We start from the raw sequence: 16067 nt of genomic DNA on the forward strand, positions 1-16067 counted from the left end.
GGATTCCTTCTAAGAAATTGGGTCCCAAGTTTGTAGGGCCCTTTAAGGTGCTTCAGGTTGTCAACCAATCTGCTGTTAGGTTGGAGGTTCCTACCTCCTGGAGAATTAATCCGGTCTTTCATGTCTCTCTGTTAAAAAAAGCTGTTGTGTCGGATGGTGACGCCTCTGCCTCTGTTCCTCCGGTGGTGGAGGACGGGGAATATGAAATTTCTCGCATCCTTGACTCTAGACGGTATAGAGGTAGTTTGCAGTATCTTGTGGCCTGGAAAGGTTTCGGACCCGAGGATAACTCTTGGGTGAGGTCAGATGATGTTTCCGCGTCCAGACTTATCAGAGCATTTCACAGGAGATTTCCTGATAAGCCTGGTCCTAGGGGATCCGGAGGATCCTCTTAGAAGGGGGGGTACTGTTAGAACCTTGCTGTTAGGTTTTTTTTTTCCTTTGCTGGTCACATGACCTTGTTGGCCTATTTAATCCTGCTCCGCCCTTCTGGCTTTGCTGGACTTCATTGTATATCTACTTTCTAGCTAGCCTGTGCTCTGTATCTTGCTCTGTTGGTTTGCTTGGTCTGCTGACCTCTATGTTCTATATATTTTGTTTGTTCGTCTGTCTGCTACTATTTCTGTTAGGAGGTGTCCCATATTCCTCCCAGTCCTTAGTACTTGTAGGGATTCCCTCCCCACATCTATAGGTCTCCGTACAGACTAGCTTAGGACTTTAGCAGGTCTGATCGCAGGATCAGGTCCCCTGTTACATCGTAGGGATTAAGCTGAGTTCTATCGTAGGGACAGATAGAATCATAGAATGGTAGAGTTGGAAGGGACCTCCTGGGTCATCTGGTCCAACCCCCTGCTCAAAGCAGGATTCACTAAATCATCTCAGACAGATCTCCTCTCTTTCCTTAGCTCTGGTAGCAGAACATAACACTGTCACACACAGAGTTTCTCAAAGAAGCGGTGATGTTGTGTGCGACATGCTGGTGGAGTGCAGGCACACCTTTATTTGAGAAGTAGTGCCGACTGGGCATCTGGTACTGGGGCACTGTGACGGACATAAGGTCTCAAAAATCCTCTGTGTCCACCAGGCGGAAAGGAAGCATTTCGGTAGCCAAGAGCTTGCAGATGGTGAAATTCAACCTCTTAGCTTTCTCGTGGCTAGGAGGAAATGGTCTTTTACTTGTCCACATCTGAGGGACCGAGGGCTGGCTGTTGTGCTTAAACGGGGTTGAGAAGGGTGTCCCCGGCAAACTGCCGGTCTGTGAGGAAGATGCAGGCGGACATGTTAGGTTGCCTTGATCCAAAGGTGGTGCTATCGATGTCGGACAGCGCTGAACACCAGCTTGTGTTACCACCTCCAAAGAAAATGATGACCTGCCAATCACGCTGGCTGTTGCGGGTAAAGAGGTGGCAGGTCTGCGTCCCAAAACAGGTGTGACTGCTGTCCCCCCAGTCACAGAGGATGAAGAGGCCGCGGATGCAGAAGATGTGGCAGACGGTGGTTGGACCGGCCGGCTAGGCCGCATTGTAGCACACTGAGCTTCCCACTGCAACTTATGCTTCATGTCCATGTGCCGGTTCATGCATGAAGTACTCAAACTATGTATTTTTTGGACTCTACTTAGATTTTGCTGACAAATGTTACAGATAACACGAGTTGGGTCATCTTTATCGATCTGAAAAAAGGCCCAGGCTATGCAAGGCTTAGCACCCATGCGACCTGAAGACCCACCACGACTTGTGGTCAGAGGCAGAGTTGTGTTTGAGGATGCAGTTGTTGACGTGCTTCCAGTACTACGTCTCTGTCCAGGAAGGCGCAACCTGACCTCGTCGTCACTAGCATCCTCCCCCACCTCCTCTGCTGACCTCATCTCTTGGCTGACTGTGGGTTGACAGTAAGTGGGATCTCCAACCTCATCATCATCACCCTGTGTGTTATCACACCCGTCGTCCTCAGAGCCAACCTGTTCCTGCCCTGACAAAAAACTAAAGTTGTTGCTCTAATCAGGTATTTGAGTCTCATCATCATCTTCCTCATAGTCTCCACCAACAGGAGTTACAGTTTGGGAATGAGGGTCTACATTATGGTCAGAACCTTCTGCGTCTGGTCCTGGATCCGACTCATAAAGATTCTGGGCATCAATGCAGATCATTTCTTCATCTGGATTCACAGAAGCTCTGGAGCCGACCTCTGATTCCCAGGCTATAATATGAGTAAACAGCTCTGCAGACTCAACCATCTGTTCTACCCCATACTCAGACGGGCAGCTGGAGACTTGGGAGCTGTGAGGACTGGAGTATTTGTGATGTTGAAGTTGAGGTGGAGGAGAGCCCACTTAAAGGGGCACTTGATATCCGTTGAAGCAACTGCTGTTTTTGTGCCTCATCTGGAATTTGTAGCGATTGGCGTGGCCGTAAGAAAGGGATCTTATCACATTGTCCGCTAAAAGAAATAGACATTTTAGTTTGGCTGGAAGATGGTCTTTCTTCTGCAGATGTTACTGTTGCTTTAACACCTACCCCACGGACACAACCATTTTCCCCTTCCCAACATGCCTATTCCCCTTTCCACCAGCAGCAGGCCTTTTTCCATTCATTTTGGTGGTTAATTAATTCACAACTCTGAAGTTGTTTGCACAAAAAAGCAATGGATGGGAACCGAGCAGAGATGAGTGGCCAAACAGTGGTATTAGGCCAAAAGTATTGGCTGGGTTAGATGCAGATAAAAATTATATTGAATTTGCAACCTGATGGAGGTCAGTATAGATGGACGAATAGAACAAGTCCCACACACTGCTACAAGCTGAAATATTTTTTCAGAGCTAGATGCAGAAAAAAATTATATTGAATTTGCAACCTTATGGAAGTTAGTATAGATGGACTAATAGAACATGTCCCACACACTGCTAGAAGCCCAAATATTTTTTCAGAGCTAGATGCAGAAAAAAATTATATTGAATTTGCAACCTGATGGAGGTCAGTATAGATGGACTAATAGAACAAGTCCCACACACTGCTACAAGCTGAAATATTTTTTCAGAGCTAGATGCAGAAAAAAATGATATTGAATTTGCAACCTGATGGAGGTCAGTATAGATGGACTAATAGAACAAGTCCCACACACTGCCACAAGCTGAAATATTTTTTCAGAGCAAGATGCAGAAAAAAATTATATTGAATTTGCAACCTTATGGAGGTTAGTATAGATGGACTAATAGAACAAGTCCCACACACTGCTAGAAGCCTAAATATTTTTTCAGAGCTAGATGCAGAAAAAAATTATATTGAATTTGCAACCTGATGGAGGTCAGTATAGATGGACTAATAGAACAAGTCCCACACACTGCTAGAAGCCTAAATATTTTTTCAGCGCTAGATGCAGAAAAAAATGATATTGAATTTGCAACCTGATGGAGGTCAGTATAGATGGACTAATAGAACAAGTCCCACACACTGCTAGAAGCCTAAATATTTTTTCAAAGCAAGATGCCGAAAAAATTATATTGAATTTGCAACCTGATGGAGGTCAGTATAGATCGACTAATAGAACAAGTCCCACACACTGCTACAAGCTGAAATATTTTTTCAGAGTTAGATGCAGAAAAAAATTATATTGAATTTGCAACCTTATGGAGGTCAGTATAGATGGACTAATACAACAAGTCCCACACACTGCTAGAAGCCTAAATATTTTTTCTGAGCTAGATGCAGAAAAAAATTATATTGAATTTGCAACCTGATGGAGGTCAGTATAGATGGACTAATAGAACAAGTCCCACACACTGCTAGATGCCGAAATATTTTTTCAGAGCTAGATGCAGAAAAAAATTATATTGAATTTGCAAATTGATGGAGGTCAGTATAGGTGGACTAATAGAACAAGTCCCACACACTGCTACAAGCTGAAATATTTTTTCAGAGCAAGATGCAGAAAAAAATTATATTGTATTTGCAACCTGATGGAGGTTAGTATAGATGGACTAATAGAACAAGTCCCACACACTGCAAGAAGCCTAAATATATTTTCAGAGCTAGATGCAGAAAAAAATGATATTGAATTTGCAACCTGATGGAGGTCAGTATAGATGGACTAATAGAACAAGTCCCACACACTGCTAGAAGCCTAAATATTTTTTCAGAGCTAGATGCAGAAAAAAATTATATTGAATTTGCAACCTGATGGAGGTCAGTATAGATGGACTAATAGAACAAGTCCCTCACAATGCTAGAGGCCTAAATATTTTTTCAGAGCTAGATGCAGAAAAAAATTATATTGAATTTGCAACCTGATGGAGGTCAGTATAGATGGACTAATAGAACAAGTCCCACACACTGCTACAAGCTGAAATATTTTTTCAGAGCTAGATGCAGAAAAAAATTATATTGTATTTGCAACCTGATGGAGGTCAGTATAGATGGACTAATATAACAAGTCCCACACACTGCTACAAGCTGAAATATTTTTTCAGAGCTAGATGCAGAAAAAAATTATATTGAATTTGCAATCTTATGGAGGTTAGTATAGATGGACTAATACAACAAGTCCCACACACTGCTAGTTTTATGCGGGGGCATTTATGCATATAGCATTTATGCATACTTTATCAAAGTGCCATAATTTAGCAAAGTGCCCTGGCAGTTAGAAAATGGCATTGCTAATATTCATCTTTCTTCTCTTCTTACAGGTATATATTTTTCACTGCTTGTGTGATCTGTCCTGAAAACTGCATTATATCTCCATGCAATGCTCTGCAGCCTATCAATTTCTGGTATATATTTTTCACTGCTTGTGTGATCTGTCCTGAAAACTGCATTATATCTCCATGCAATGCTCTGCAGCCTATCAATTTCTGGTATATATTTTTCACTGCTTGTGTGATCTGTCCTGAAAACTGCATTATATCTCCATGCAATGCTCTGCAGCCTATCAATTTCTGGTATATATTTTTCACTGCTTGTGTGATCTGTCCTGAAAACTGCATTATATCTCCATGCAATGCTCTGCAGCCTATCAATTTCTGGTATATATTTTTCACTGCTTGTGTGATCTGTCCTGAAAACTGCATTATATCTCCATGCAATGCTCTGCAGCCTATCAATTTCTGGTATATATTTTTCACTGCTTGTGTGATCTGTCCTGAAAACTGCATTATATCTCCATGCAATGCTCTGCAGCCTATCAATTTCTGGTATATATTTTTCACTGCTTGTGTGATCTGTCCTGAAAACTGCATTATATCTCCATGCAATGCTCTGCAGCCTATCAATTTCTGGTATATATTTTTCACTGCTTGTGTGATCTGTCCTGAAAACTGCATTATATCTCCATGCAATGCTCTGCAGCCTATCAATTTCTGGTATATATTTTTCACTGCTTGTGTGATCTGTCCTGAAAACTGCATTATATCTCCATGCAATGCTCTGCAGCCTATCAATTTCTGGTACATATTTTTTCACTCCTCTAGCTTTTTTATTCCATGATACTTAAAGGTCATCACACTTACTTTAAGAGTTTATGATCCATGCCGAGTTTACTAGTCTGTTTTTTTTTTTTTTTTTTTTCCCTGCACTTTATGGTCTCCTGTTGTCTTTTAAGCTAGTGATTGATTGTTAATGAGTTAAATCTGTGCAGATCTAAGCAGATACGTCCCTATATATTGAGACTTAGTTAAGGGGAGGCATTTATGTGGGGGCATTTATGCATATAGCATTTATGCATACTTTATCGAAGTGCCATAATTTAGCAAAGTGCCCTGGCAGTTAGAAAATGGCAGTTGGACAGGGCAGGAGACAGGTAAGACATGCAAGACAAACCAACAAACTTGCTTCCAGGTCATCTTTTTGGCAAACAGTATTCACCATTTGTATCTGTGCCATTTATACTCTGGTTGCTACAATCATCCACATTCACCGTTCACCCACAAATGCGGCACACTTCATCCATATTAATCCCTCACTCCTCTCTTCTCCTATGTACAGTTGTCATGCTCTCTTCACAATGTTATACCACGCAGATCCATTCATTCCCACCATACAACGCAGGAAACGCTCTCACAAATCACTCAATCATCTGCTCACTCTCTGTATCTTCCTTCTATTAGTCGCAGGTGATATTTCTCCCAACCCAGGACCCTCCAGTAATAATAACACTAACTCTTTCCCTGTTACATTCAGAAACCCTGCTAATCTCATTAATATTCCCTGCATATCTTCTGTCTCATTCAACTGTGCCCTTTGGAATGCACGCTCAGCTTGTAATAAACTCTCTTACATCCATGACTTTTTCCTCTCTAATTCCCTCAACCTTCTGGCTCTCACTGAAACCTGGATCCAGCAGTCGGACACCACCGCCGCTGCAGCTCTCTCCTATGGTGGCCTACATTTCTCTCATACCCCACGACCTGACAACAGATCAGGTGGAGGTGTTGGTCTGCTTCTTTCAACAAAATGTACTTTTCAGGTTATCCCCCCTGTACCCTCCCTTATCTTCCCGTCCTTTGAGGCCCACACAGTCAGACTCTACCGGCCCTTCTCCCTGCGAGTGGCGGTTGTCTATCGCCCCCCAGGTCCCCCCCGTCAATTCCTGGATCACTTTGCTGCCTGGCTTACAAATTTTCTATCCTGCGACATCCCCACGATAATCATGGGAGACTTTAACATCCCAATTGGCGATCCTCTTTCCCCATCTGCCACGCATCTTTTATCATTAACCTCCTCCTTCGGCCTTTCACAGCTTGCTAATTCTCCTACACATGAGGACGGGAACACATTGGACCTGATCTTCTCCCGGCTTTGCTCAGTACATGACTTTACTAACTCTCCCCTTCCACTCTCTGACCATAATCTTCTTTCATTCTCTGTCAAGAACTGTGACTTTACTCAAGACACTCCCACCGTCCACACTTATAGAAATTTACGCGCCATTAACACCCAGAAATTTATAAAAAGGTTGCAATCATCATTGGCCCCAATCTCCTCCCTCTCATGTCCCGAATCTGCATTGAAGCATTATAACAAAATAATGCTATGCGCCCTGGATGAAGCCGCACCTCCTACACAAAGAACAATTCGGCATAGACGGCGACAACCCTGGCACACGCCTCAAACACGTCTTCTCCAGAGGTACTCCAGGTGCGCTGAACGGCTGTGGAGAAAATCAAATCTGCCCGAAGATTTCCTCCACTATAAATTTATGCTGAAAACATATAACTCTGCCCTTCACCTCTCCAAACAAACCTACTTTAACAACCTCATCATCTCACTTTCCAATAATCCTAAACGACTCTTTGACACGTTTCATTCTCTCCTCAATCAAACAGCACAGGCCCCGACCACCGACCTCAGCGCTGACGATCTGGCTAACTATTTCAAAGAAAAAATTGACCATATCCGACAGGAAATTTTCTCCCAATCCCCAAATGTTATGCATGCTATCCCCCGCCACATTGTATCTTGCTCATTTTCTGACTTCGAACCAGTCACGGAAGATGAAGTGATCAGGCTCCTTGCATCTTCTCGCCCTACCACCTGCACCAGCGACCCTATTCCCTCACATCTCCTTCAGTCCCTTGCTCCAGCTGTCACCTCTCACCTAACTAAAATTTTCAACCTTTCCCTCTCATCTGGTATCTTTCCCTCTTCTTTTAAACACGCCAGCATACAACCATTACTTAAAAAACCATCCCTCGACCAGAACTGCACGGCCAACTACAGACCTGTTTCCAATCTTCCCTTTATCTCTAAACTCCTGGAACGCCTGGTCCACTCCCGTCTAATCCGCTATCTCTCAGACAACTCTCTTCTTGACCCTTTACAATCTGGTTTCCGCTCTTTACATTCTACTGAAACTGCCCTCACTAAAGTCTCTAATGATCTACTAACAGCTAAATCTAATGGTCACTACTCCCTGCTGATTCTCCTGGATCTCTCTGCAGCATTTGACACTGTGGATCACCAGCTCCTCCTCACTATGCTCCGCACTATTGGCCTCAAGGACACGGTTCTCTCCTGGTTCTCCTCTTATCTCTCTGACCGCTCCTTCTCTGTGTCTTTTGCTGGCTCCTCCTCCTCCCTACTTCCTCTTACTGTCGGGGTTCCTCAAGGATCAGTCCTAGGCCCCCTTCTTTTCTCCTTATACACCGCTCCTATTGGACAAACAATCAGTAGATTCGGTTTTCAGTACCATCTCTATGCTGATGACACCCAATTATACACCTCTGCTCCGGACATCACCCCTGCATTACTACAAAAGACCAGTGATTGTCTTTCTGCTGTGTCTAACATTATGTCCTCCCTCTACCTAAAACTGAATCTGTCAAAAACTGAACTACTCGTCTTTCCTCCCTCCATTAATCTACCTGTGCCCGATATTGCCATCTCCGTTTGTGGCTCAACCATTACTCCCCAGCTACAAGCCCGCTGTCTTGGGGTCATTTTTGATTCAGATCTTTCTTTCACTCCTCACATCAAATCACTCGCTCGTTCATGTCATCTACACCTCAAAAACATCTCAAGAATCAGGACTTTTCTCACCTTTGACTCGGCAAAAACTCTTACTGTCGCTCTTATTCATTCTCGTCTTGACTATTGCAACGCTCTACTAATCGGTCTCCCTCTTACTAAACTCTCCCCTCTCCAATCCGTCCTGAACGCAGCAGCCAGGATCATATTCCTCGCCAACCGCTACTCAGATGCCTCTTCCCTGTGCCAGTCATTGCATTGGTTGCCCATCCAATATAGAGTTCGTTTTAAACTTATCACGCTTACCCACAAAGCGCTCCATGCTTCAGTACCCCCCTACATCTCCTCCCTTGTCTCAGTCTACCACCCTACACGTGCCCTCCGTTCTGCAAATGACTTGAAACTAAAATCCTCCATAATCCGAACTTCCCACTCCCGTCTCCAAGATTTCTCGCGTGCTGCGCCAATTCTCTGGAATGCACTACCCAGAACAGTTCGATTAATTCCCAATACCCACAGTTTCAAGTGAACCCTAAAAACACATTTCTTTAGACTGGCGTATCACCTAAACACACTCTGTCCATCCCAGCTTTCCCCCATATTAAAATCTTCTTCAACTTCGGGTTCAAACCAACCATGCACATAAAAGCCTCTGTCAGGACTGCACACATACTGGCTGGCGACCAGTCCATGTATTATTATTTATCCTATTCAGTATATCAAGGCTGCATTATACAATATATGTACTTTTTACCTTTTGTGTCTCCCCCACTTCCTCATAGACTGTAAGCTCGCAAGCAGGGCCCTCACTCCGTTCGATATGAGATATGCTTATTCTGTATTGTCTGTATAAGTCCCCCCTAAAATTTGTAAAGTGCTGCGGAATATGTTGGCGCTATAAAAATAAACTATTATTATAAAAATAAACTATTATTATTATAAGCCTAAATATTTTTTCAGAGCTAGATGCAGAAAAAAATTATATTGAATTTGCAACCTGATGGAGGTCAGTATAGATGGACTAATAGAACAAGTCCCACACACTGCTAGAAGCCTAAATAATTTTGCAGAGCTAGATGCAGAAAAAAATTATATTGAATTTGCAACCTGATGGAGGTCAGTATAGATGGACTAATAGAACAAGTCCCACACACTGCTACAAGCTGAAATATTTTTTCAGAGCTAGATGCAGAAAAAAATTATATTGAATTTGCAACCTGATGGAGGTCAGTATAGATGGACTAATAGAACAAGTCCCACACACTGCCAGAAGCCTAAATATTTTTTCAGAGCTATATGCAGGAAAAAATTATATTGAATTTGCAACCTGGTGGAGGTCAGTATAGATGGACTAATAGAACAAGTCCCACACACTGCCAGAAGCCTAAATATTTTTTCAGAGCTATATGCAGGAAAAAATTATATTGAATTTGCAACCTGATGGAGGTCAGTATAGGTGGACTTATAGAATGATGCTATGCCCAAAAGGTTTTACTTCACTAGATGCTGTAAAAAAAATTGGTATTCTATACACAGGTGGTGTAGCTTGCAACAAAGATAGGCTACTCCACTGACTAACACACTCTGCAATAGGCCAAAAAGGATTTGCTTTGCTAGATTTAGCCAAATGCTGTGAAAAAAACTTGCACAGCACTGGCACAGACCTGCCTGGCAAAAAGTGATAGGAACTGATGTAACTTAGTCCTGAAAAGGACTGCAATTACAATTAGTCTTTACTCCCAACCTATCTATTTAAGAGCACAGACCTGCCTGATAAAAGTCGTATGAAATTATATAACCTAGTCCTTAAAAGGACTGCAATCATAACTCTTCCCTACTCCCAAGCTGTCTGTAGATTTGTGCGAAAATTGGCTTCAAATTAACAAAGTATAGCGCACACAGCAACAGCAGTGCCGTCTAACACGCAGCTGCAGCAGTGAGAAAATGGTGGCGATGGGGGAAATGGCTGGGTCTTATAGGGCAAGGACACGTGACATACACTGCCAATGACACATGCCCTTGCTTGTGTGAAAAAAAGCACTTCGCTCCGTGTGTGCGCTGCTGATAGGCTGACAGATTGCACCTCCCCACTGTAAATGTGGGAAAGAGAAAAAAAAAATGGAGATCTTCATTATTCCTGCAGAGATCCATCCCCTGCCCCTCACCCCGCCCCGCTGTACACTCAAACTGCGTATTAACATTAATTTTCAGCATTACTGAGAAAAAATCCAGTTATGATTTTGGTGCACGAACAGTTATCGAACATAACCTCGAACAGCTGAATTTTTTTCAAATCGTCCATGTTCGCCGAACGGCTTGAACACCGCCCAAAACAGCTCGAATTTGAGATTGGCGAACAGTTCGATTCGAACACCGCTCATCTCTAGTGCTAAGCATCTCTGGGAACGCCTCCAAGATTGTTGGAAAACCATTTCCGGTGACTACCTCTTGAAGCTCATCAAGAGAATGCCAAGAGTGTGCAAAGCAGTCATCAAAGCAAAAGGTGGCTACTTTGAAGAACCTAGAATATAAGACATATTTTCAGTTGTTTCACACTTTTTTGTTAAGCATATGTAATTCCACATGTGTTAATTCATAGGTTTGATGCCTTCAGTGTGAATGTACAATTTTCATAGTCAAGAAAATACAGAAAAATATTTAAATGAGAAGGTGTGTCCAAACTTTTGGTCTGTACTGTATATGACGCGCCCCTGGGCCTGTGTCGCGCAGCGTTGCGCACGCGGGAGCTTACCCGGAGCCGGATCTGTTGAGGGTTGTAGTCTCGTGGCGGTGATCCGGTCCGTGCCCAGGGAGTCAGACTAAATGGCGGTATATTTAGCAGTAGATGTTGGACGACTACGCCACCCGTTGAATGCAGCTATGGAGCTGCCGCTGCAGGGTAGTCCGCTGAGGCCGGTGGTAAGATTGTGCAGCGTGATGGTATAACCCCCAACGGGAGAGGTATGGCCTCAGGGCAGCCGATGGGGATGATGGGGGTAGCAGGAACCACTCAGAGACGGTGCGGTGTAGTTCAGGGTCTTTACTGGTGACAAAGATAGACCCTCCCTGAGTACTTGCTAGTGGTCGGAGCCTGGTCAGTCCTTGAGCAGATGGGATCTCCCCTGGCCAGGCGGAGTTGTAGGCCTCCCAAACTAACTGTACTCTTCTGGCTACCTTGCTAGAGGCGGGTATAAGTAGCCCACGTCCCTGAGTGTACCGTGTGGTGCTCACCCGTATGGCCGGTGACTCGGGGCCTTCTATTTGCTTCCGCTCCACGACGGCGGTGCTGGTCCCATGCGTGTGACCGTGCCTTCGGGTTTCTTGGCCAGAGGACCTGGAATCCCCTGCCTGACGGATTCTGCTGCTGGGTAGGAGTTAGTCCCCACAGCCTCGGACTCCGGGTCCGGTAAGAAATCTTCTCAGTCAGGGCGAGCTCTGCAGCTGCCAGCCCCTGACTCCTTGTAACACTGCTCCCACAGAGCTCCTGATGCTCTGTTCCTATATTTGCTTCTTTCCTCTGCTTCTTCTCTACTCACTAACCCTGCCTCAGCCCTAGGTTTATATAGGGGAAGTCCTTCCCCTCCCAGGACTGGGCAGGAGGTGTGGCATGCATAGGATTCCTGACCAAGAGACCTCCCACCTGCTCTCAGACATAACATTGCTGTTACTGTGGAAACCAGACCCCTGGGGTGCCACATTCCCCCCTAGTGAAATTTAGTACTCCGGGACTAAACATATTTTTAGAAAAACATAACAAGGTATAACAATAATAATACAATAAGAAAAACACATAAAGATGGTTACGGCATGTCCGCAACCGGGTGCAGTTTTGAAGAAAAGCAAGGTGTCCATTTCACCAAAACAGGGAGACGTAACCAGGTAGGGGTCTGTCCTGCCCCGAGTCCTTAACAGTCTTTAGTCCATTCCTAGGTTACGCTCCAACAAATTGTACAAGGATTCCCGGTAAATCCACCAAGGACTCCTAAAAATAACTAGAAACACATAATTATTTACAAGTAACAGACAGGTGACCACAAATAAAACAATTTAAACACTTCAAATCCTCCAACGTGCGGGTAACTGGCCTCTAGTGGCCCTAGTGGACCTACGGAGCTGACTGTCTGGCCCTGAACCACAGGGTGTAGGAGCTGTCAAGGGTAAACTGGGCAGCTGTCTACCGGCTCTTTGGCTCACTAGGGGTACGGCAGGATCACTATAAGCAGAGGGTTGATCCTCCTGTTCTGCTTGTGTGGAGTCTTCTGCCTCCTGGACCGGCTGCTCTTCCAGCTCTACCTGTCGCTCCGTAGGTGCTTGGGATGCTGGTTGGAGGAAGGTGAGTACGGGTACCACAACTGCGCCATTGACTTGAGTCCAAGACCGAGGGAAGTCTCCGAGCACAGTACTAACCATGTCTTCCCTTTCCTCTACGGGTCGAGGATCTTCTTGTTCCTCTTCAGGGTTCCGTAGCTGTTCGGGACACTTCTTCAGGTGATCCCGGGATACAATGGTTGTGGTTTCCCCTCCGTCTTTACTGATGGTACAGACCTTTGGGTTGTCGTGGCTTGAGGGCAGTACGGTGTACGGGTCCTTCTCCCACTGGTCGTCCAACTTGTGGAGACGTCTTTTTCTCTTCAAGACCTGCTCTCCGGGTACCAGGGGAACAGCGGGAGCATACTGGTTGTAAGTTTTCTCTTGTCTTTCCCTAGCCTGACAGAGACTTCGCTCCACGCTCTCCTGTACTCTCCGGTACTGCTGCTGCCTCTCTGTGTCCCAGTCTGCTTCTGGTGAAGTGTCCTCGGGTGTCAGGACTCCCATTTCTAGGTCAACAGGTAACTTACCAGGTCTCGCCCTCATTAGGTAAGCCGGGGTACAGTTGGTGGAACCTACCGGGATGTGGTTGTATAGGTCCACCAGATCGGGCAGCTTCTCAGGCCACAGACTGCGTTCTTCCAGGGGCAACGTTTTCAGAAGATCCATTACCACCTGGTTCATTTTCTCACAAAGTCCATTAGTTTGCGGATGATAGGGTGTCGTCCTTATCTTCCGGCAGCCATACAGAGTGCAGAATTCTTGGAAGACCTCCGCTTCAAAGGCAGGTCCCTGGTCTGTCAACACTTGGTCCGGGTACCCGTGTGGACGGCAGAAACGCTGCTGGAAGGCTCTAGCTGCTGTTCGAGCTGTTAAGTCCTTGACGGGGACGACAACCAAGAACCGGGAGTAGTGATCGACGATGGTTAGTGCGTAGACGTAGCCACTTCTGCTTGGGGTCAGTTTTACATGATCCAAGGCTACCAGTTCCAACGGCTGCCGGGTGACGATGGACTGCAGGGGAGTCTTCTGGCTGGCACGGTCCTTCCTTCTTAGGTTGCACGGGCCACAGTCTCTGCACCACCTCTCGATGGTTCCTCTCATGCCTACCCAGTGGAACCGCTCGCGCAGCAGGAACTCCAGCTTCTTCCATCTGAAGTGTCCAGCCCCGTCGTGGTATGCCTCCATCACCATGGCTGCGTCTCTTCGTGGCACCACTACTTGCCAGATTAGTTCATGCGTCCGGGAGTTAACCATTCTGCGGCACAACTTCCCCTTGTAAAGGAACAGTCGACTCTTCTCAGCCCACAGTTGCTTGGCTTCCTCCGGAGCGTCTGGGTCAAGGCGAGCCTCTGGCCGAGTCAGCATCTCCTTCACCAGTCGGACGGCAGGGTCACTGTCTTGCGTTTCCTCCCAGTTGTAGTGAGGCAAGGGGTTAAACGTAGCGGCTTGCTTACTCCTTACCCGATGGGAATACTGGATAGTCCCATGACGGTGGAACGCGGGGAGTTCAACTTCTTCCAGTCCCTCTGGATCTTCTCCTACGTTCGGTAGGTTTGGCATCCTGGACAGGGCGTCCGCGTTGGTATTGGAGCGTCCTGCCCGGTATTTGATTGTGAACTCGTAGTTGGACAGACGGGCCATCCATCTCTGCTCTAGGGCACCGAGTCTTGCCGTGTCCAGGTGTGTCAACGGGTTGTTATCCATGTACACGGTGAACCGGGAAGAAGCGAGGTAGTGCTTAAAGCGTTCGGTGACTGCCCACACCACTGCCAGGAACTCTAGCTTAAATGAGCTGTAATTCTCAGGGTTTCTCTCGGTGGGTCGCAGTTTTCGGCTGGCGTAAGCGATTACTCGTTCTTTCCCCTGCTGGATCTGGGACAGCATGGCTCCTAGCCCGATGTTACTTGCGTCGGTGTAGAGGATAAAGGGCTGGCTGTAATCAGGGTACGCCAGGATTTCATCCCCCGTGAGGGCCATCTTCAGCTGGCGGAAGGACTCTTCTTCTAACTTCTCCCATCTGAAGGGTGGCTTCTGGTTCTTGGCCTTCCGGGACTGGCCTATCAGGAGGTCCTGCATAGGAGCTGCCTTTTTGGTGAAACCGGGGATGAATCTGCGGTAATAGCCTACCAACCCGAGGAACTGCCGCACTTCCTTTACACTGGAGGGACTTGGCCATTCCTTAATTGCGGTGATCTTATCAGGGTCGGGAGCCACTCCATCAGCGCTCACCACGTGTCCCAGGTACTGCACCTTTGGTTTCAGGAGGTGACACTTGGAGGGTTTCACCTTTAGGCCGTAGCTTGCCAGAGCTTCGAACACTTCCGCCAGGTGTTTCAGGTGGTCCTCATACGTCTTGGAATATACGATGACATCGTCCAGGTACAACAAGACCGTCTCAAAGTTTCTGTGGCCCAGACAGCACTCCATTAATCGTTGGAAGGTTCTGGTGCGTTGCAGAGTCCGAACGGCATGCAGGTAAACTCGCTAAGTCCCATCGGGGTGGTGAATGCGGTCTTCTCCCGGTCCGCCTCTGCTACAGGAACCTGCCAGTACCCACTAGTGAGATCCAAGGTAGAGAAGAAGTTAGCAGATCTTAAAGCAGCCAAAGACTCCTCTATCCTTGGTAAGGGGTACGCATCCTTGTGTGTGATACGGTTGATTTTCCGGTAATCTACACACATCCTCATGGTGTTGTCTTTCTTTTTGACTAAGACTAGTGGAGCTGCCCAGGGGCTACAGCTATCCCTGATCACCCCAGCCTCCTTCATGTCTCTAAGCATCCCCTTGGCGTGTTGGTAGTGTGCAGGGGGTACGGGTCGATACCTCTCTTTTATGGGAGGATGGTCTCCCGTGGGGATGTGGTGTTCTACCCCCTTGACTCGCCCGAAGTCTAACGGGTGTTTACTAAACACTCTCTCGTACTCTTGAACCACCCGATAGACTCCCTGTTTCTGGTGTGAGGGAGTGGAGTCAGTACCCAAATGTAGTTGCTGACACCAGTCCTCCATTGTTTTCTTAGAGCCGTTACCTTCCTCCGGGTGAGATGGAGGCAAGGGTTCCACAGATTGTATAGCATTTTGGTTAATGGTATATAATTTGGCTAGCGTGGCATACCGGGGCAGGTACACTTCCCTCTTCCCGATATTGATTATGCGAACGGGCACCCTCCCATGGCGTACATTAACCACCCCCCGTGCTGTCAAGATGGTGGGCCTACTGTCTGAGTAAACTGGTTCTACCATTGCCTGGTAATCTCTACCTCTCAGACCAATAGCTGCCCGGCACCAAATCATCATTTCA

This window comes from Phyllobates terribilis, unplaced genomic scaffold (genome assembly GCF_046119375.1).
Source record: "Phyllobates terribilis strain yellow unplaced genomic scaffold, ASM4611937v1 Scaffold_80__1_contigs__length_6766528, whole genome shotgun sequence".
Classification (NCBI taxonomy): domain Eukaryota; kingdom Metazoa; phylum Chordata; class Amphibia; order Anura; family Dendrobatidae; genus Phyllobates; species Phyllobates terribilis.